This window comes from Agelaius tricolor, unplaced genomic scaffold (genome assembly GCF_023055355.1).
Source record: "Agelaius tricolor isolate 1412-34295 unplaced genomic scaffold, bAgeTri1.0.p SCAF_9, whole genome shotgun sequence".
In the NCBI taxonomy this organism is placed as follows: Eukaryota; Metazoa; Chordata; class Aves; order Passeriformes; family Icteridae; genus Agelaius; species Agelaius tricolor.
The window spans coordinates 32893718-32916859 of NW_027269269.1; the positions used below are offsets into that span (position 1 = coordinate 32893718).

General features: G+C 39.4%; 2 pseudogenes; both read right to left on the bottom strand.

Moving 5' to 3' along the window:
* Nucleotides 1-7136: 7136 nt before the first annotated feature.
* Nucleotides 7137-14320, bottom strand: LOC139593235 (adhesion G-protein coupled receptor G7-like; annotated as a pseudogene).
* Nucleotides 14321-14486: 166 nt separating this feature from the next.
* Nucleotides 14487-20531, bottom strand: LOC139593236 (adhesion G-protein coupled receptor G7-like; annotated as a pseudogene).
* Nucleotides 20532-23142: the final 2611 nt, after the last annotated feature.

Sequence of the window (23142 nt, forward strand, 5' to 3'; positions counted from 1 at the left end):
CTGGTAGCCGCACACACCCTCACACCCTCTCACACCCTCCCGTACTCCTCTGTCTTGCATTCAGAGCTTGTCCCCTGTAATATATGTTATACAGTAATTCATGCTTAAAGGGAGAATGTATAAAATAAAAATTGTAAAAAGAATCTAACATCCAACAAGCCTCTGACCACGAGCAACCTGGATACAGCTTACTACACTGGAATTAGGAAACTCCTGGTGGCAGCAGGAGAACAATGTCTCGCTTACTAATGGAGATGGGCTTCCTCCGGAGCCACCAGGGAACACCCAAGCAAGGGTGATCATCGCTTGGTAGATACCATCAATCACGATAACTGAAGAATACGCAACTTCCCCTGACATGATCAGCGCTTGCTACTACTCAGGAAACAGCCATTGTCCAGCCCTGCACAATGAAAGAAAATTTCATACATATGTGGGGTTACAAAAGAAACCGGAGCACCTCTGCCTCAGGCATAAAAAACTGTATAAAACAGCCCTGCTGGAAACAGCATTTGTGAACAGAGGGAGATCCGGTGCGATAGAGGTCAGATCTATGTTCACCCAGCGCTGATCCCAGGCTCAACGCTGCCTCTTTGGCTATGGGTTTTGAGGACCATATTTTGATCGCGAAAATAAAATCTTTCACATTTGTTAATTTGGATTTCTGGCTGATCACTTATGTAATATATGTTAGAAATAATTCATGCTATAAAAGAATGTATTTTATAAAGATTATTAAATCCAAACGAGTCTCTGACCACAAGCAGCCTGAGGGACGGATGTCTGTTCAAACTCCAAAATTCCTGGAGTTGGCCAGATAACGATCGGCATTTAGCCCAAGAATAGACATTCCCAGCACGATGATCATCGCTATCCGGAGTCATCGGAAGACCCCTAAGAGCGATCATCACCCTGTTGATAACATCGATCAAGACAGCCGCCAGAAAGATACATGTAAATACGTGACTTCCTAGGATTCGATCAACGCTGGCCATCAACCAGGAAACAGCGATTGTCCAGCTCTGCACAGTGAAAGAACCAACTATGAATATGCAGAGTTACAAAAGAAACTTGGACTCCTTCGCCTCGGGCACAATAAACTGTATAAAACATCTCCGCTAGAAGCGGCTCTCGTAAACGGGGCAGGGGTTCGATGCGATAGAGGTCAGATCCAGGTTCACACAGCGCTGATCCCGGGCTTGACACTGTCTCTTTGGCTGTGGTGGTTTTGAGGACCGTATTTTGGTCGCGGAAAAAGATAAATCAATCCTTTCACATTTTTTGATAATTTGGCTTTTGATTGATCATTTATAACAATTCATAACACCCCTAAGAGACAAAAAACATGAATCTGCAGCTAATTTCCTGAGTTTTGTCAATGGAAGGTGCGGGAATGGATTCCTAAGGGTGCCTGTCCCAGAGCTGCTGGAGCTGGACTGGTGTTGCTCAGGGATCGTTGGGATTTCTGCTGCCCATTTTCATTCAGCACTGAGGCCACGCTGTGCCCATGCTTCCCACAGAGGTGCCTATGCAAAGCTACCGAAAGCACAACTGTGCTTAGTTATTTCCTGGCATTAAAGATGCCTCTGAAAAGACACCTTTTCTTTAATATCTATTTTCTGCCGGGACAAGGAAAATGTAAGAGTTGTTTAGTTTTTGTAGTATTTGTCCCTGCTGAGAGCTCTGTCCCCACCTAGAAGAGGGTCCAACTAGCAGTAAGGAGATTGAAAATGGAGGTGAGAATTTGAAATGGAAGTCAGAGAAGGTGAACATGATACAAATTTTAATTCTGAACATTTCAAGGAGAAGGAGGCGCATGGTTCAAGAGGCTTCTTTGCTAAACTTTACAAAGTATTTAGAAAATATTTGGGTATTTTCAATGAAAAAATATTTGCTTTAAAAAATATGGGAAAAATCTGGAAAAGTGGATGTTTCCATCCATTATACTTTCTGCCACTTGTATTACATACCTTTGTACTGATGATTCAGTCCTTCTCCAATCCATTTCTTTATCAAAGCAAGGTTTCCAAAGTGTTGACAAGAAACTTTGTGATCCCTAAAGCCCACATATCACAAACAATACCAAAGTTCACTACACTATGAAGATAAATACATTCCACGTGTAGATAAGAGCTGAACTATTGTTCCTGTAATAATGTAGCATATTACCTGAAAAAGATCATTTTAATTTGTTCCATTTCTGAAATTAGGATTCCTAGATGAAAGAAAAAAAAGCCATGAAATGTATAATTGGGAGGGACGGGGGGGGGGGACGGGGGGCTTTATGCTGAAAGTGTTCTATATCAAGCAATAGATATTCAGTGTTGGCAATAACAGCATTTTATTCACATCTGAAATACTTAGAGACAGGATGCTTAATCCGTAAATGAAGACAACACTTCCAATTCTATACTTCAAATTCTTTGTAGGTTTTTGCCAAGTTTTTTGGCATAACATGGAAACAATATTTTTATTAGTTTTTTTAAAGAGGCATTCAAAATTAAATGGGATGTTCTTTAGAGAATACTTTTGTTTGTGGAGAAAAAAAAATATCAATTATAAGAAAATATTATCACTCATTTAAGGAGTCATCCTCACAGTGCCTAGCAGTGTTCTACAACACAATCAAATATCATACTTCCTAAACCACACAAATTTCTAAAGGAAAATTTCTGAAATAAATTGGAGGAATTGACAAAAACAAGCATTTTACATTGGTTTTATAAATAAAAAATACCCCGTGGCCCATGGGTACATAAACTTCCTATCCAAAAAAAAGTATGAACTACCTGTCCTAAATAACTTTTAATGACCTTCTCTGCTTTTTCTGGAGCAGTAGTGATGAACTTCAGCCTTGCTTCTGGTGTGACTGCACTTTTTAGAGGTGTATCAATGCTCCAGTACACTTATTTTCTGCCTCCTAAGTCAGCATGGATTTCTAAAACATGGAGGACTTTTCAGGACTGATGAAACACTTCGATGAAGACACTCAGAAAGCCTCATGTGTAATGCACAGTGCATTTATAATTGCTGCTTGTTGATATACTGTTTGGTTTCTAATTAAATTGAATTTTTACTTATGAAAGGGAGAGGAGGGCTGCAGTGCATTGGCCATGTCCAGTGGGCCTGGAATATACAAAGGGCATAAAGAGAGCATCTTCTGTGTGTCTGTACTGGAGGGTAAAGCTGTCATTAGCTCAGTCCTTGCCAAGACCTTGGAATACAAGCAGCACCAAGAGGCTCGGGTGCTGCCTGGCTGCTTTGCAGCCACACTGTCCTGCCAGCACATGGTCCTGCTTCTCTCTCCCCGTGGTCTCAGCTTATGATCTATTTCCAGCTACCTGCAGCTGGAGAAGTGTGTCCATCATTCCAGGTACCTGTGAGAGCTGTATGAAACAAACCATGAGCAATGTGGGATTGTATTTCATGGATTTGCAGGTTTCCAGTTCCAGTTAGGGAAGGTGGACAGGGAAATATTGTCTGAAAAAGTCTGGGTTGATCTGAAAGTTTCCTCTGAGTGTTTTTCAGGCTGTGATTTTTAAATATTTTATATTTTTTAATACAGATACAGTGGTACCTGGAAAATGGGAACACTTTGAAAACTTTTGTCTTGAAGAGTGATGTTCTGAAAGTGAACAGAATACAAATCTGGAGTTCCTGTAGAGGAAATGAAAGTGTGGACTTATTTTGCTGTTAAAACCAGAAAAGATTAGTCAGTGTGAATTGATTCAAAAAACAACCATAAAATGAGTTTTGGTAACTTCTAACAATTACATCAATAACTTGAAATAAATGAAGTACTTTCAAGAGGAAAATTAATCCATGTAGGTGATTCCCAACTACAGATGCTCATTTGCACATTGTAATGGATTAGTTAGCATGTGTCAGGAGCCTGTCTCAGGATCATATTATTACTCTCATCTGGATAGGATGAAGATAAGACCTGGCTGAGGATGCCATAAGCATTAAATGTGGTGTGCCATATCAGCACTTCAGTCAGATTCAGACAAAGGGAATAAAGACTTTAACATTTCTGTACTGGTTTTCTAAATTCTCATTTCAAGGATTAAACAGGAGAATGTCGAGTCAAAAAAAAAAAAAAAGGAAGCTCATGTTTTTAAATAAATGGATCTGTTTCCTGCTCATGACTTCAGTTTTAAGTCCTGGGCATAATCTGTCCATCAGTGTGATATGATCACCTCAGGACTTTTTGCACAGCGTTTGCAGATCTGATTGTCACTGGTGTACAGGCATTCCGTTTTCAGTGGATCAAACTGACAATAAACAACTTAATGTTTGGGGATGGGTGGATTTTCACATATTTCTAATTAGCTGTTTTATAGAAAATAGCCAAGGACATAATAATGAAGAATCCATTACTCCAAGTACTTCATATGCCTTATATGAAGAGATGCATTTATAGGAATACAAGGCCAAGAATCCAGCAGGGCTGTGGGGGGAAAGAAGAGGCAGAAACTTTCCTGAAGGCTTTTTTTCAGTATCACTGTGAAAGGCCTCAAGCCATGAAGCTCTTGTTACTACCCTGGGACTCTTTCCAACATCTATTGCAGAGGAATTTTTTCCTGCTATTCTTTCTGAAAATAATTTTATGTATGATTTGGTGTAAGAGAAGCCACCTAGACAGAACAGTCTTTTCAGTGCTGACCTTGAAATAAAATCCCACCTTGATTTGTACAAGGGTAAGAGTTTTATGTGCGACAAACCAGCATCCATTTCTGAAGAAAAATCTGAATCCCTATAACTGCTTTTTAACAAGTTCCCACCCTATATCAAGCTGTAGAACAAATAAGTCCAATTTTTGTTTTTAAATCTCAATTATTAGTCTCAGAATTGCTAAATATTACACCTGGGTGGCATTGAAAACACAAAACTGAAAGCAAGACTTGTTTTTTCATTGCTTATTAACATCACCAATCATCCAGGTGATCCCGAGCACTACCACTATAGAGATAGTGCTAATCATATTTTTCATTAATGAATCCTTTTTATTCCTTGAAGCACACACAAAAATTTATTAAATCCTTCTCTATACCATTTAATATCTGAGTTTCAAACTTTCTATTTATTCAGGGCTATATTGCAAAAAGGTATAGTTAAAGTGAGTTGAGAAGATACACTTCCCTACATTTGTTTGATGTATCATTTGGAGAAGAAATCCAGAAAAATAAATGTAACCAAATTTATCAGACTAATCTGTGTCTGGAGTATGCAGCTTGTATGTATCTGTTTTCAATTTTAAAAGTGAGGTTTATCAAGGCAATTGAAAATAAGCATGTCAGCTATTATAATTTTTTTAGAATGCTTATAAATTCATCCAAATGCACTTAATTTTCAACAAAAGAAGTAGCTGTCCATGAAAATTTTACTTAAGGAAATGAAGAAATGGTACAAAATTTTGTTGAATGGATCAGTCCCATGGAATTAATAAAATTAAAGCAATCCTTTTTTAAATAATCCAGTGTACACTGAGAGCTTGTGACATATAGCCTGTGACAATACATACCACCTGTGACAATACATGGAGTGGTGATGTAAAACTGAGCAAGTAAATCTGCTTCAAGCTGCTCAAGAACTGGAGTGATGTTTGGCTGTGCTGAGAATTTCATAATTCTCAGTTGGCTGGACCTGCTCTTCTCTCACTTTTAGGGATTTAAATTGGGAATAACTGTCATTGAAGTCGAGTGACACTGCGATCCAAAAAGGGGGACGAAAGTCTGAATACATTCATTGATATGCACTTGAACAAAGTCTGACTCATTGTAACAAATGGAATTCATTTTCTGCCTGCTGAAAGTATACATTTCTTTAAAATAGAAGGTTGTGTCAAAAATCTGAGTTTGTGACAAGAAGGTCTGAGCTGGCGACAAGAGACTGAGGAATAAATTTGCAAAAACATGACCATCATCTGTAAGGGGCTTTGTGTTTACATTTCCTGAACAAGTCTGCCTTTCTTTTGTATTATCCACTATTGCCAAGATACATTGTAAGCCTGATAGCCTGCTTTGGTATGTGGGCACTCCAATGAATACCTATTCCAGAAACACAGGGCAAATAGGAATATAATTATTATAGCCAGATTTTAAATACATGTGAGGTATGTATATTTCAGTACATTAATTTAATTAATTTAATATGTTTAATGTAGCTACTGAAATGTAGTTATGCACTTAAGTGAAGGGCTGGAGTATCAGTGAGGCTGAGGGTGTCTGCAGTTTGCCTTTCACCTCACAGAGGACTGCAGTCTTGCAGAGGGATTCAAGGCAGATGTAGATCTACATCCTTAATAAGGAGAAAATGTCTTTCTTTCTAGTGAATATCTAGGTTGAGTAAAGAGTTTTATTTCTTTTGAGTACTTAGAAGTACAAAATAGTATACCAATATGTCTTGGTTTTGAAAGACAGGTGTCTGCTAAGGAAGGCAGAAGCCTCCCCTGAAATGGAAAATGTAAACCTCCTCCCTCTGAATTGCTATAAATTTTAAATTAAGGGGGCTCTCAGGCAAAAATATGGGAGCAGGAATAACAGTTCTTTATTAGGGAAGAAAATAAAAAGATAAAATAGACAATGCAGTACACTAGAACAACACTGACAGAGTCAGAACACAGCCTGACACCCTGTTGGTCAGGGTGTTGGTAGCAGGCCAGCTGGGATTGTGGTTGCAGTCCTCCCGGAGTGTCAGGTGTGGTTCTGTTGGAGCAGGGATCCTGCAGAAGGGTGTATTCTTCCTCTGAATGTCCAGTGGAAGAGGCAGCTGCTCCTCTGGGAAATCCAGCAGAGAAGCTGGGCTGGTGTTCCAGAATCTCCAGATTATATCTGGGTAATAATGCTTGGCTCCTCCCTCTGGGCAGAGCACCTCCCAGTGGGATGCTACAGTTCTTATCAGTCATGCAGTGACATTCAATAAGCTGTTATCAGCAGATGTCCCCCCAGAGGAAAGATTGGGTGTGGAAGAGATAAGTTAAGTGTGCCCACTTAACAGAAGACAACTGCCATACAGATGACAAATAGAATACAATTTGCTTGGCAATCCAGGACACAACAATACATCTATATTTGCATTAATAATAAGCCATCACAAAAGGCATGGGATAGCAAATGTTGTAATAATACGCGGACTTAAAATTCTTCCTGTCAGTAGTTTAGAGCTTTTCCTTCTCTGTCAGTAGCTGCAGTGTTATTGCAACTACTATGGCAGGGATTCCTAATTAATAAATGAGACATTAGCAATTTATTGTTTGGTTGCACAGGCATACCTCCCTTCCACACAAATAGCTTCTTGCTTCCTAAATTCTATAGATTTTAAGATCTATGTTTCACCTGCCTTGTACTAAGGTAAACGGGTTTTCTGTAGCCTAGACAAAAGGCAGGACTGAGGGTTGTGAGCAATATTTTTCTGAGGACAACTCATAGCCATGACTTGCTGATTTTTGCTAGCAAAGAGCTTCAGCAGAGCTTCCTGAGCCAACACCTGTGGTGACAGAGCAAACCCCTCCTGGGCTGCTGTGGGCTCCCTTATCACAACTGTGCAACCCTACCTTCTGGTCAGCAGAGAGAAACTAATTTAGGAACATATTGTATCAAACACCTTTGCATTTCATACCAGATTGATGCAGAGTGTAACTTTTGCCCTGCAAGAAGCTTGGCTGTCAGGTTTGCCTCCTCAATCCCTTTGCTTCACTTCTTGTCTTCTGCACCTCCTGCCTACCAGTTCACACTAGGCAGCACATCTCATGGGAAGAAACCTCATGCAAAACTTTTTATCCTGGCAATAAACATGTTCCTTAAAGTCTATTCCTTCTTCATCCCTAGTAGAGACCTTGCAGATTGCTATGCACTGACTGTGGTCTCAAAAGAGATCCAAAAGCAGCGAGTCAGAATCATTGTGGTATGGATGTGTGTAACTTGTCACAGGACACATAGAAGAATGTAATGCTGTGCTGTCATTTAAATACCTACGGAGGGACCACAGTGCCACGTAGCCAGGCAGCATTTGCTGAACTTTTTCTGGTTTCCATGTGCAGCCCAAATTCCAAATGGTTCTGAGGAATTGCCTCTACAAATGCAAGACATAATAATGGAACAATAAGGGTTGAAAACTGCTTGGTGAGTGCCATCAGAAACAATACGATACAAAAGCTGAATACACAACATGGAAAATACTGGTGCCCCTGTACACTGTATTAGAAGAATTTCTTGAAACAGTCTGAGATTTTCACTTTACTTTGTCAGCACCTGTCTGAATTTTCCCGTTGTCTGGGTAGTTCTCTGAAAGAGAAAATGAAACATTCTCTGAAAGTGAAACATTCTCTGAAAGTTTCCTTTCAGTTTGCAGTGTTGCTTCTAACTGCTCTACTGACTTTAGAATGTGTTCTTTGCTTATTAATAAATAATGTATAAAAAATAATATCAGGCACTCATTGCTTTTGGATATAGTCAAAGCTCTGGCTGGGAATCACTAAATGGGGAATTTAAGTCCACCTATGCGGTCACCATAACTGAAAGATTTTTTACTTAGTTGGTAGAAGCAGATTGTTGAATGCTTGATTACTGTGAAAGTTTCTCCTGCACCCAACAGGCCTGTGCTGTTGTGCCAGTGACCAGGCTATCAGTTTCAGTGTTTTATCAGGTCAATGAGAACAAGCTCAGGTTATACCAGTAATGTGAGCAGCAACAGGAGATTATTAAATCACGTGGCACTAACCCAGAGACACTGATTCTACTTGCTCTCTGCTGATCTCCTATCTTTACAACTCTCCCTGAATGTACTCTGTACTATAAAAGTTGCCACATGGACTTCAAATCTTACCCTATCCCATTACTGACAAGGTTATGAGGAAATGTCCAGGTAGTGGCTTCGTGCCTCTGAGCAGCAGTAAGTACAGCAGTGCAGAACTGAGTGCTGACCACAGGAATGATGCCAACAAGAAACAGTGCAGCAGGACAGCCACAACTCTGCACCAGGAGTCTGTGGGAGTACCCACCCTGTCTGAGGTGAGGTGATACTGGTGGCATCGTAAGGAAGGTATTGCTGGTAGCATCTGGTGGTATCGTTGCTACACTTTCTGGAAATTTGACTTTCAATTCCAGAGATGAAGATGATGTTAAAAATGAGCATAGAAAAGCAGAGACTCAGTAACATCCACTGTACAGATAAGTTTTAAGTTTTTCTATTGATAGAAGTATGTTTAGGAGAAAAAAAGAAGAGAAAAATGAGAAAAATTCTCAAATATTTTCCTATTTTCATTTGTATTAAAAGCAAGCTAGAGAGGAGAAACTTTAATACAGACAGAAACTAAAACAATAACTTATTTGCAGAATCACACCAACATTACTCTCAGACAGCTTAACAAATCCATCAGTTTTGTCTGACTTTGACTAGAACAGAGAATATCCAGCACTTTTTAGGACTAGGCCTTGACTGACAACAATTTGGGATGTATTTTTTTCCCTTTCTGCTCTTTTTGGGATCTTTTTCATCAGTGTTAAGAAGAGAGTTAGCATAAAACAAGTATTTCTAACCATTCTCTAGAGTGCAAGAGAATAATAAACCTCCACTTCCAAACTTTGTCCTGTCTCTGAATCACAGAGTCAATTAGGTTGGAAGAGGCTTCCAAGATCATTGAGTCCAACCTATGACCAAACACCACCATGTCAACTGGACCCTGGCACTGAGTGCCATGTCCTCTCTTTCCTTAAACACCTCTGGGGACAGTGATTGCACCACCTCCCTTGACATTATATATAGTATATATACACATATATATAAATGAGTATTTTTGTCTTATATATATATATATATATATATACACATTATCATAAATATATATATACACATTATCATAAATCAATACATTTAAAAGGCAGAGGCTAGAAGCTCCTACAGTCTTAAAAACATGAACCTTGATGGAATTGCTCCAAATCTGCATTAGTCCAAGCAGGATGAGAAACAGGCATTGATCTATTATAACTTCAGCTCTGCTGTCATGACTTCCCTAATTGTTCAGAGGGGATTCACAGGATACCATTAATCACAGACGTGTCCATCAAGAAAATTTGCTGCAATTGTGTTTGTATTAAGTCATTCACAATAAAACAGTAGCACAACCTAGCTATTGCCTAGGAAAAGATATAACTGTTTACACATTGTAATACCAGAGTATGGGGGGAGGTCACACAGCTGGTGGAGCACTGTGACACATTTTTAAAGCCTAGACTTGAGACAGTGAACTGAAAAGCTCAATGTTTATCACAGACCTGTGTACTCTGGGTCTGTGTTGTCGGTGCCTGACCAGGGTAGTGACAGAGGTGTCAGCCAGTCCCAAGCCATGCTGTGTGGCTTAGCTATTTTTGAAAATAGTATTTGCTAATTAATAATATTGCAATATGTTCTAAACTAGCTGCTTTTAATTGTTTTCCTCAAACTACATGCAGAACAAAATATTGTAACTTAGTGTAAAATACTTGCAGTTTAACATCTTCCCTCTTACCTAGTGAGTATTTGAAACAAAATGATAATAACCAGACCAGCCATGGACAATCCAACACCAATATAAGAAATATAATCCAAAAGCTTTTCATATTTATATTTTGTATGTAATGCCCAGAAAACCAATTGTATCACTTATATGAGATGAAAAGAGATACATTTCTTTCTAAAGTTTCTGTTTCTGGTTGCACATAGGAACAAGAATGTTTCAGTAAAGTTATGATTTTTGCTAGCCACTGCCAGAATTTTTAGATCCCACAGAATTATTCTAAACTCCAAAACTAGAGAAGCTTGTGAAAAACACCAACAAGAGATTTAACAATACCAATCAAATATTCATCAAAATAGCAGATTAAATTATTCATAATAAAATGCAAGGGGACACAGACTTCACAAAGCAGCTTTTAGCTTTTCATACTGGTGAGCATTCTGAATTTTGACTTCTTGGTCTAAGGTAAGATATTACAAAGAATTATAAATTGAAACCAGTCTATGTTTGTATAGTGACAATAAATCAGCAAGTAAATGTAAATGTATTCAGTGAAACAGAAAATGCTGTTGCCTTTGCATAAACAGATGGGAATCTTATTTAGAATATAGTCAATTCGTGCAAAAAGGACATGTGTAACACAAAGGGAAATACAGAAACAAGTAAATAGTACAAATTTGGAAATGCTGTTCTGTGAAGACAGTAAAAATGAACTCTGAAATGCTGGCACACTGAAATTAGTGACCACAAATATGTGATTTTATCCAGGGTGTGTTTTGTTTAGAGAAGCTGAAATAAATACTGAAGGAATAACAAACATCAGAACCAGGCAGTCATTCCTAAATAGTCTTGTTGGTAAAAGAGGGCGATGTATAAAACTTAGTGGTTGAAAGCTTAATATTTACAGTTCAAGTACTTTTATAAACACATAAGCAATGGGAGTAGTTAATGCTAAATCCTCTGAGCTATTTACCCAGCACAAGGCAGTGCCACAGCTAGTCCAGATTCCAGGAAGCTCTACTCTTCACCTGGGGACACTTCAGCCTTTAGACAACCCCTCATCTGACCACCAGCTTCTGCAACTGAGGTGCCGAGCTGGAGGCTACAAAGGCTGAGCAGGGGGAATGAATTAGGCCAGCCCTTCCCTGCTGAGGAGCTGCACCAGCAGCTGGGCACAGGCACAGGTCGTGTCAGAGGGAGCCAGGACTTGCCAACACATTTGGCTACTCAGCAGCTTGGGCACAACTTGCCCAATTTGCCACATCTGCCACAGGGCAGAAACAAGTACATGGGAACACTTTAAACTCCTGTGCATTCTAGCTTGAGTGCACCTATGCCCTTGTGTTGCCATGAGTTAGAAACAATCAACCAAACAAAAAAAATTAAACAACCTCAGATGCTTCCCATTGAAGAAAGGACAATACCCTACCATCAGAACAGCAAAATTAGTGGTGTGATTACACCTGCATCGTTGACAGGGTAATCCCAAAAGACACAGGCATGACCACACAGCTGCAGTTCAGATGTGTCATACTAGGGATGGGGATTGCAAAGAAAAAAAGTGGCTACAGAGACATAGACATAGGCACCAGCAAACTGTGTGAATTGACAGTGATTTGATTTTGAAAGGGGAGCTGACAGCTACTAAGCAGTATATGGGTTTCATAAACCTTGTGAATTATATCAATAACAGCATAATTTGGCATTTTAAAATTACTTTATGTGCCTTTCTCAGACAAGATTGCCAATGAAATTACCAATTCCTGTGAATTATCCAAGTGATCAGGATTCAGGCTTCCACTGACTAGGCATTAAAGCACTGCCAGTTGAATTATTTGTTAGCCAAACAACAGCTTTCAGGTTTTGGTAGCAGTGTTACTGCCAACCAGAGCTGAATCCACACTGGAACAGGAAGCAAACAATGATAAATGGAGTGGCCCTTCCCTCCCCTCCTGCAGCACAGTGGTGCTCGTGCACTCACACATCAAATGACATGCAGACATTTTCAAATATACTTCTGCAAGGTACAGCAATTAGAACTACTTTTAATGAGCAACAAGCAGCTTGGAGTGCAAATAAGAAGTGAACACAACCATTCATGGTATTAAGTAGTTCAATTAAAAATTATGAATAAAAATAGGAGTAAAAAAGTTTGTCTCATTTCCTTAGTAATTTTCTTAGAAATGACACATTTCCTGGATCACTTAGCTGTATGGTTCTATGGTGATGATTACTGATCTGTCATATGTATGTGTTTGAGCTTAAAAATTTTGTTAAATATTGTAAGAAGAAGCCAATTACTGCTTTCTGGAGAAACCATGCCAAATTTGAATACACATTATCTAAAAATTCAAGGGGTTTGGCAAATGGACACACACATAGGAGAATTATCTGCAAGAAAGTAGTAACATGTGGCATCAGCTCCTGGTGGAGGAAGTCAAAGGACAAAATGGTTTTATCTGGAAGTAGGAGTTAAAAGACAGCATGAAAAATGAACATTCCCCACATTAATATGTGTATTGGCCAAGTCATGTTGACTTTTTTCTTGTTTTCCAAAATTTTGGCTGTCTTCTGGAGAGAAAGACTGTCCTCCATAGACCTGTTTTTTTCATTCTTGATATAGGACTAATGCACCTTAAGACAAATCCCCTCTGGTATTCCTATGGCATTTTATGGAATACACTTTTGCTCACAAATGTCCTAGTTTAGCAGCACAGAGTCAGCAGTATCAGCTGTTACATACAGAAGTTGAAGAACATTTTCTATGCCACTTGATCTAAACACAAGAAGCCTGAACTATGCTCATGCACACATTCAGCATTTACAGATTTTTGTTTAGATTTTTTTCAAAATCCATATAAGTAGTTGAGAAAACCTGCTATTCCTATGAATGTTAAGAGAGATCTTCAATTTTTGCTGAGGTGGAGTGTGAAAATAATTATTATCCTTCTCTTAATATCATTTCTGGGGGAAAATACTGGTAAATGAGAAAAATAATATCCTTAATCCTAATATATGCACACCATCCAAATGGCCAGACTTTTAATAACAGTAAATAAGAAATTGTCACACCAGTGACACTTAGTGCAAAGTCAGAAGATAAGAGACTGCCTGGCCTTTTGCCTTCAGATCTCACTTTTTGACTGGCTGGGTTTTTTTTCACACTTCTACCAAATTAGAGTTCATCTAGGTGATTTAAATTGCTCATCTGAATTGTAGCTTAAGTGAGGAAGCAAAATCCTAAATTATATAATAGGCTTTTTTATTGCTGTTATGCTTTTGACTTAAGACCAAGAGAGATTGATTTGATCTCTCTCTAGTCTGATCATCAGGTGAGACTAATGTAACTGTATTTCTACAGAATATCACAAATGTGTACTTAATATTGAAGAAATCTGTTGAGACTTCTTGTAAGACAAACTGCATTCAATATCTATCTGTCTTGAGGGGAGTATTATGTTATACTGGCATTATGATAAAGGCTTTGATTACATGATCATACTGTTTTTCCACAGTATTGTTTTCTGAAACAGAGAACAGAAATGGCAGTGACCAGTTAATGAGTTATTCATGGATTGTTGTTGGTGCTGGGTGTGTTGGTTACTTGGTTTATCTCTTCACATGTTTTTCTAACCCTGGTATTTCCCTATGGATTGTATTCAATTTATGTTCATCATTATGATGTCTAAGTGCTCCACTAACCTCACCTTTGTTATGCTGTTGTGATTTCTCAGTGTTACTGACACTACACTGAGAGATTGAAGAGAAGTCTGCTGGTTTCAGGTGCCCGGTGTGAAACTCTTGTGATGTCAGAGAAAGGCACATATTTGAAGCTCAGCAGAAGAATTATCATCTTTTTTTTTTTTTTTTTTCCTCCTGGTCAATACCAATTTATCCTCCAAGTACTGCAGAATGTAAGTAATGGAATCTAGAAAAATCCCAAGTGAGTAATCCAGTTTACAGGTGTTAGGATGTGGATGTCCTGACTGACACCTGACAGCAATAGGAATTTTGGTTGAAATGGTTCATGTCTTCAGATTTCAGGTGAAGTAAGTATGTACTTGTTCTTAATCTCAATGTTTGTAGACTTATGGTTAAAGATTCAACACACCCTCAATTTTAGAAAATAAAACAACTGAAAAAGTTACAGACACCAAAAGTATTCTGGCCATTACATGTACATTTGCATTCTTCTATAAATAAGATTCTCCAGCTCATTTGATGTTTGCATTTCTTGTACCAGGCATCAGCATGCATGAAAACCAGCCAGCTAAGGGGTTTTTTCCCCCAAAGGAGATTTTCAGTGAATATTCATTAAAAGTTTTCCCAGCTGCAGTTTTCTAAAGAAGAAAGGGCTTACTTAAAATGTTGAACAGTATCTGAACTTCAGTACTGAGGTCACCAATAAGCCCAGGAGCATTTTCCTGTATTTCTGGTTTTGTTGATTGATACTTTCCCTGTGCTGTATCTGCAACAATTAGCAGTGTATGAGTTAGGATTTATGATTCATACTGGTGTTCATTCTGTCTAGCTAAATCCAACAACACTCAGGACTTACTTCCTGTGCCAAAAACAGAATCCTAGAGGAGCTTGATTTCAGTGGAGCAGACTGGGTTGCAACATTGGGCTGTGAGATGTTACCAGTGAAAGAAAATTCCTCCATTGCTTTCATGAGGCTGCATCAAAATAATGAGTGGGATAAAAGTTATAATTATTTGTTATTATACAGCTACAGGTTCAGTTTCTGAGCTTCCTGTCTGATTTGGTTCTCCAGTGGGTAGTGCTCCTTATTTCCTATCCCCATCTTTTCTCTAAAGCAGAAGAATCCAGCAATGCTTACATTGGTGTAAATTGGGAATTGCACATTGGAGTTGAATGGCAAACATATTTTAACTTGTTCATGAACTGCTTTCATCCTGAACCAGAAGGGGAAATGCTGTTGACTTACATCTAAAGAAAATGGCAAAAGCTGAAGTTACCTGGTTGTAGCACTGACAAGAGTATTGTGGATGAATTCTGTTTGTTGGCATCCAAGAGTTGACTCACTGCAGCCATTACAGCCACAGATGCCTGAATCGAGCAGAAAAATGGCAATATTCAAATGCACTGGAGTAAATCACCCCATGTGCTACACACTGAATGGGCAAAGTAAGAACACTTAACAAGCATTGCTTGAGAGTACACAACAGAGTAAAAAAGTAAAAGAAGGCATTCAAGGGAGCACAAACTTTGTGCCAATGGGTTCATAAAGCCACACTTTTATTAATTTAGTTAGTAAAGATTTAATTATTAACTTAAACATTAAATGATGCTTAAAAATTGCAGATGTACAGCTGATAAGCTTACACTCAGTTCTGAGAGCAGACCCAAGGGTGATTCCAGAAGTACATGCTCGAGGATGCTTAAATAACTCTTCTAAATGACAAAATGAATGCATTTGTTTGTAGTGTTATGTACAGTTAAGAGAAAGAACAGTGTCTTTTCTGCTGGTGGAGGGGGAGACAGAATTGATAACACAAATATTAAGCCCCACAAGTCTTATTTTAGTCCTAATAAGACTCACCTGAAAGTCTTCTGAAACATTTGGCTTTTTCATAATGTGCAGCAGTGATGTTCTGTCTGGTCAGTTGGTCTGTCATGGAGCTGAGGATTTGAGTGTTACTTACAATAACTGAAACCTTCCCAGAGCCCACAGTTTCAACCTGTGAGGAAAATGTCATTTAACAGGAACAAAAGGAGGAAAGGCAAAAGAGTCACCATTTCATAGCATTCTCACACAAAATAAATATATATAAGTAATAAAATAAAAATATACAAGTAATTGGCCATCCAAAATGTTTATGTTAATGTCAAGTATGTGGTGTTTGCAAATTCTTCCTAGAGATGGTTTTCATGAATTCTTGGAGTATCTTGGGTTGGAAGGGAGCCCTGGAGGTCCCCATGCCCAACAGGGGCTGAAATCAGGCTGCTCAGGGAATCACTTTGAATATCCACAACCTCCCTTGGAAAACTGCTTGTGTTTGAACAGTGTTAAGGAGAAAAATATTCTCTTATTTAAATGGAATTTCCTATATTGCCACTTAACTCTGTGGGCACTCATCCTAACACTGCACACCTTGAAGAACAGCCTGGCCCCATTGTTCTCCCCACCTTGCCATGAAGTAGCAGCAGGACCTCTCCTTTGTCTTGAGGTCACTGAGTTCTGAGTCTATAAACTTCTCTGCACCTTTCATTGTTCCTTAAATAACCAAAACAGGATTTTTTGAAAGGCCATTAAAGGAACTTGAGAAATGTCCTCTGGAACAATCATGCCTCTCAACACAGGGTTTATAACCTGCAATGAGGACATTATCACCACTTCAGTACATTGAACAGAGTGTTAGCTTGGAATAAATGTTAAAAAAAAACCAAAACAATAAAATATTCTGCTGCTGGAGGTACCAATATGAGTGCTATAAGCACTGGTTGGAACCAGTTTGAGTTGGTTAGCAGTGAATTAATAGAGATTAAATCTCTGTAGCATCTTTAAAGTCTAAACACAAAACCAAGTTGAGGCATCTAGCTGTACCTCCATATAATATATGAAGGTACAGCTCTATAACAATAAGAGACAGAAAATCTGCCAGTCATCAGATCAAGTCATCTGGTTTTTAATCCCATCAATGAATAACTCTACTGAATTGCTTCAGTAACTGAATTGTTCTCAAATTACTTATGTTGGGAAGCTACCAAAATCAAGATTAATTCTATCATGCAGCTTTGAAGAATTGATAAAACTTGGCAGGTAGATAGGTAAGAAAAGTGAATGTCTTGCATAGGGAGGAAGGAAATTTGCATTTATAATTACTGGAGATAATATTATTTGACTTGAAAACATCTGCATGCACACGATGGACCAACAGTACATCATGAACACCTGTGTTCACTGTTTGTGGTCTTTGTTGGGTCCCCAGGATGAAGGAGGAATGATGAATCTGACTCCATGTTCTTAGAAGGCAAATCTATTATGATATGATATGATATGATATGATATTACACTATATTACATTACATTACATTATATTATATTAAAGAATGCTATACTAAAACTATACTAAATAATAAAGAAGGGATACAGACAGAAGACTTAACAAGATACTAATTAAAAACTCGTGCCTGACTCAGAGTCCTGACACAGCTTGGCATTGATTGGTCATTAAGTAAAAACAATTCACATGAAACCAATCAAACAACCACCTGTTGGATAAACAATCTCCAACCACATTCCAAAGCATCAAAACACAGGAGAAGCAATCAGATAATTATTGTTTTCATTCTTCTCTGAGGCTTCTCAGCTTCCCAGGAGAAGAAATCCTGGTGAAGGGATTTTTCCAGAAAATATGACAGTGACACACTGTTCTTGCTTCCGACTTCTAGCATCACCTTGGATTCAAAATAAGTAGTTCTATTTAAAAGTAATCAAATGCTTTTAAACCTAGGCTCTGGATCACTAGCATGCACACCTCCTGCTCCCATTCCCCAGCTGCCCAAGCTGCCCTCAGCTCACTAGATGGCAGCCCAACATCACAGCTCCCAAGAAACCCACACATTCCTGATGGCAGCAGAAAAACCATGTGTCACACCTTACTGGCATTGGAAATAGCTACTTGTAATATTATATATTGCTTTGAACAATTTAGTGAAGGTTATGTACTGGAAAAATGTAATATTGATCTCAAGGGTTTCTCAGGAAAGGATCCAAGCAAGCGAAGCATTGGGTTGAAGGTACAGTAGTCAAGCAAAAATGCACAAGGAAAGGACTTCTCTTATTTAATGGGATTGTACCTGGTGTATTTTTTTTTCTTTTTTTTTTTTTTTCAGTTGGGACTAGTGATAAGGAAGTGAAGCACAGAAGCAGCAGAAGGGAAGCAGTCACTGTAATGTGCTTAGTCATGTTCAGCTCTCCATGTTTTGCAGAAACAGCAGGGCTAAGCCTTAGAGCTAGACTTAGGGAGTTATGGATTTTATGGATTTCATAGATGGCATTCATGCAAAAGAGTTTGAATTTGGATTCTTGATGGACAGAAACATTGACAGAATGGAAAGTCTTCACTTTTAATCCTCCTGAACATGTTGGTGTCAGTGTCACCCTCATGCCAGTCTTCTCCCTTTCACTGGTTTGGTACCCTGGGTCAGCATTGTCTCTGCTCAGAGGCATTTGCTGTGAACTAGGAACCTGGAAATTGGAAATTGCAGACCAGTAAGAAAAGTGAAGTGGGATGCTGTGTTCAGGCAAACCCAAGCAAAATAAAATGATCACCGTTGGAAATTCAGGCCATCTGCACAGCAGACACATGCCAAGAATGCCACAGGAAAAAGGCTTTGGTCATTTATTTTGCTTTCTGCAAAGTTTTGAGGGATATGAGATATATTTCCTGCCCCAATTTTCTATTCCCACTGCCCATTTTTTTTTCTCTGGGACAATGCAGAATCTCAGAAACTGTTTAAGTAGTAATTTAAGATTACCTGTGATGCTAAGGAGTCCAGATTTTCATTACAATTCAAATTTGGGGAGGCTTTAAAGTACAAATTTTCCTTTCTCAGGAGCACATCCGGATTCCTATTGAAGCATTACCTGTTATTTTCAAAAAGCAGAAAGATATGCATTTAGTATGGATGTTCTCACACATTCACATGATCTCACTGGGACTTAAAACTGTTCTGTGGCTGTGACACCCTATCCAGTGTTACTTTCTGTTTGCTTGTAAAATTTTGTCCTTCAGTGTTAAAGGTGACCATCAATTATTATCTATTTATGGTTCTTTTCAGAACATGTGGTTTACATTCATGTCAGAGGAGCTGACATTCTTTATGTCCAAGTCAGACAGGATTTAGTTATGTTAGAGCTGCAAAAATACATCTTTTAATTGGGAAGCACTGGCATCAGCTCTGAGCTGTCAGAAAGAGTTTTTACCATGTCCTGAAAAACAGAGTTTATATGTCATGAAAGAGATGCAAAGGACATGTGGACCAGCAGCTGTGCAGCATTTACTCCTCTACAAGGTCCCTGACAAGGTCCCTGAAAGCTGGGGCAGTTCATGGAACCACAGTTGATGGAAAGCATCCTGAATCCTAATGCTAGATTGCAGGATATAAACAGATTGTTTTACTATTAAAAGGTTGCTCAGGACCCTGACTCTCCTCCCAGCCCCAGACAGGCACAGACCCATCTCAGCATGTGTACCTGAAATTCTCTGCATTTGGGGCAGAAAGCTTTGCAGAAAAGTTTGTGCTCCTGCTGCCTGAGCTACAGACCTCTCATCTGGTCTAATAATCCAACATCTTTCACAAACTTTACATCTGCTTTTGGGAAATGGGAGCAAAAGGAAAGACACACATACCATTCACAGTATCACATGCACAATCCTTTTAGGAGTGGCCATATTTACCCACTATCATCTGTTCAAAAGTAAGGTTTTTATATTGCTTTCAAAAATGTTCACTGTCTCAGTACTGTAGTCACAGAAATTAACTGCACAGAAAGAAAAAAAAAAATATATTTCCAGATGAAATATTTTCAGCATAAGGATCAGTTTTCAAAAATGAAATAGTACTGAGGCAAGAGAAGCTCATTGAATCTTTTGCCCTAAATGAAATAAAAGTAGTTAGGTAAATCTTATCTAAACCGAAGCTTCTAAGTGCCACAAGTGATATTTTTGAAGTGAGTGAAGTCCTAAAAACCCATATTTTTTGCCATCTCTTCCATTTTCACTGTTTTAGTCCTAGAAAATTTGTAAAATATTATGAAGCCTCATCTTTGGTATCTTAATACCCAGGCAGAAATCAGACTTGGTAACCTAATGCCACAGGTTACAGCAGGGGACAAAAATACACACTTCTGAACAATTAATGGGGAGCAGTCCTTTGGTGACTGTAAACCATGATGGATTGGATTTGACTTTTGGTGCAGGATGTTTTTACCCTGTTTCTGCTGAGCTGGGACAGGCTGAGCACCCCAGACCCCACAGCTGGTACTGGCTACATCTAAAGGCAGCATGGTGAGCCCAGTAAACCCTGGCCTGATCCAAAAGAGCAGCCTGCTATATTCTCGTGTACCTTACTGCTATAACTTAACACAAATTTACCTCACAAAGCTGCAAACACTTGGAAAAAATATTGCAGCACACAGGCAGAAAATTTTTGCTTCATCTTAAGACTTGCAACATCCTGTTTTTGCTAACTTTTGCTAATTCAGACCACATTTCAACTGACTATGTCCCATTAGCAGGACTGACTCAAAGCGTATTTATGGTCAGGGTCCTGAGGGGACTTAGGAAACCTGGAGTGTTGTCTGAGTTCTGGCACAGGCTTTCATGTCAAGTTACTTAACTTTCTGTGGATCTTGTTTTCTACAGGGTCTCAGTTTCCCACTATATCATGACACTTTCCTTCTACACAAATTATTACCAAAAAATAAGGATGCATGATGCTGCAAAGATGAAGTCTGCCTTGCAGCACCATACCTGAGCCTTGCTTGCCAGAAGGTGGTCAGCAGGACAAGGTGTCTCAAAAATCTGGTGGAAGGGACCTCTGGATGTCATCCAGGCCAATAAGAGGCTCCACAGCCTCACTAGGGGATGTGCTGCAGTGACATGATACCTTTCTAAATCCAAGCATTTCTCTTCATGCTCAATCTCAGTGTCTCAAACTGCAGTTTATGACTCTGTGTCTTGCTTTACCCTCTGGTGTTACTGAGAGGGTTTGGGTTTGGTGGTCTTTGCACCTCCCTCTCAGCTGAAGGCTGCTGTTACCCCTGCCCTCAGTCTCTCAGTCTCCTCTTCAGCACAGTGAACAAGTTCAGCTCTTTCCCTTGCTTCCTGCAGGCCACCTGTCCAAAACTCCTCACTGACCTCACTGCATCCTGCTGAACCCTCTCCAGCTTCCCTAAGTCTGGTTAACCTGGCTTGCAGGTGGCAACACTAAGTTTGTATTTCCCAGTGGTGCCTCACCAGGACCAGGACGGGCAGGGTAAAAGTGTCCATCAACCTGTCTCCCTCCACATAACACAGCTGCTCTTCCACCTTGTTTGCAGAGAACCACACACTGCTGGCTCATATTGAACTTGGCATCTACTGTAATTCCCAGGGAGTTTCCAGCATGCTTGCTCCTCAGCCAGCGAGTTCCCGCTCTGTACCAACGTCCCTGGCATGGAGATCAGCACTTATTCCTCTTGGACACTGTGAGGTTTCTCTTGGAATGGTCTTCAGCTTTCTCAAGTTCTTCTGCACTGGAGCTCTGCCTTCACTGTGTCAGCAATGCCTCTGCCCCGCCCCAGGTTCAGTTTTGTGGGTGCACTTGTGAGAGAGGACCAGCAAGTCCTCTTGTCATGAGTCGTGGCCCAGGCTGTGGGTGAAGACACTGAATGGTTCTGCCCTGCCATTGACCAGTGGCTCTACTTTTACAACATCCTGATCAAGGCATAGATTGCCTGATGAAGCCCTTTGAGCTTGCCTGTTGAGTTAACTTTCAGCCCAGCAAGTTGTTCATTCACCCAACACATGTGTCTTCACCTACCAAACAAGAACACTGAGGGATGGTGTTGAAGGCATCTATAAATCAAAGTGTATTACATCTTGTTACTCTTCTGTTGTCTACATACAGTTATTTCATGGGGCAGAGAGTCAGACTGGTCCTACATGTAAATCCATGCTGCTCCTGATGATCTTCTGGTCTCCCATATGCATGGGAATAGACTTCAAGAGGATATGTTCCAAAATGCTTCTAGCACCTGAGGTAAGCCTGACTGGCTTATGGCTCCCCCAGATCTCCTCCTTGCCTTTCTTAAAGGTGAGCACAATATGAACCTTCTTGCAGTTCTCTGTGGCCTCTTTTCATCACCACAGGTGGCAGGAGCCCACAGGGGCATCAGCCAGGTCTTGAATGAATCCTCTCTAGACCCATGGATTTGAATACCTTTGGGATGATCCTGCTGTCCCTCTGAGGGGTGAAATCCAAAAGTAAGTTACTATGAGCACACATGCATTCATACAAGCTTTTTATTTTCTTTTTCTAGTTATTCAAGCCCTGATCTGAAAGTGCTTTGGGCTCGTTTATATGCTTATACTACTTGGTTTCAGACTTAGAAAGGAGAGTCCATCTGAAATAAAATTTTCCCATTGAAGCAAATCCCTCATTATTCCAAATATTTTAATGTCATTAGGATCGCTCCAGATTAAAACAAAACAAAACAAAATAAAACCAAAGCAAACAAAAAAAGACCCAAACAGAACAAACCACAAAAATAAAACCAGGCCCTTTGTCATGATTTGTGAAAGAAAATAGCCATGACATAATGTAGAAAAGCAATGAACTATGAGCAAGTAGAAATTTTTTCATCATTGCTGGAACAAAAGTAATTGGGTTACAAAAGTTGTCTACACTGTATGCCATGCTCTCTTTTCCTGGCAATAAACTGATCACCTCCTCCATACTGCCAGCTCCTGACTGCCCTTTCTTCCAGCCTCCTCAACACCTTTAGCACTGTGATCCCATGCTCTTCATGCTCCATCACATCGCAGCCCCTCTCACCTCTTTATATTTTCAGTACATAAAACATACATCTCCATTTTGTTAGCTGGTGGAGAGAAGACAAATGTTGTGGGTAGTTT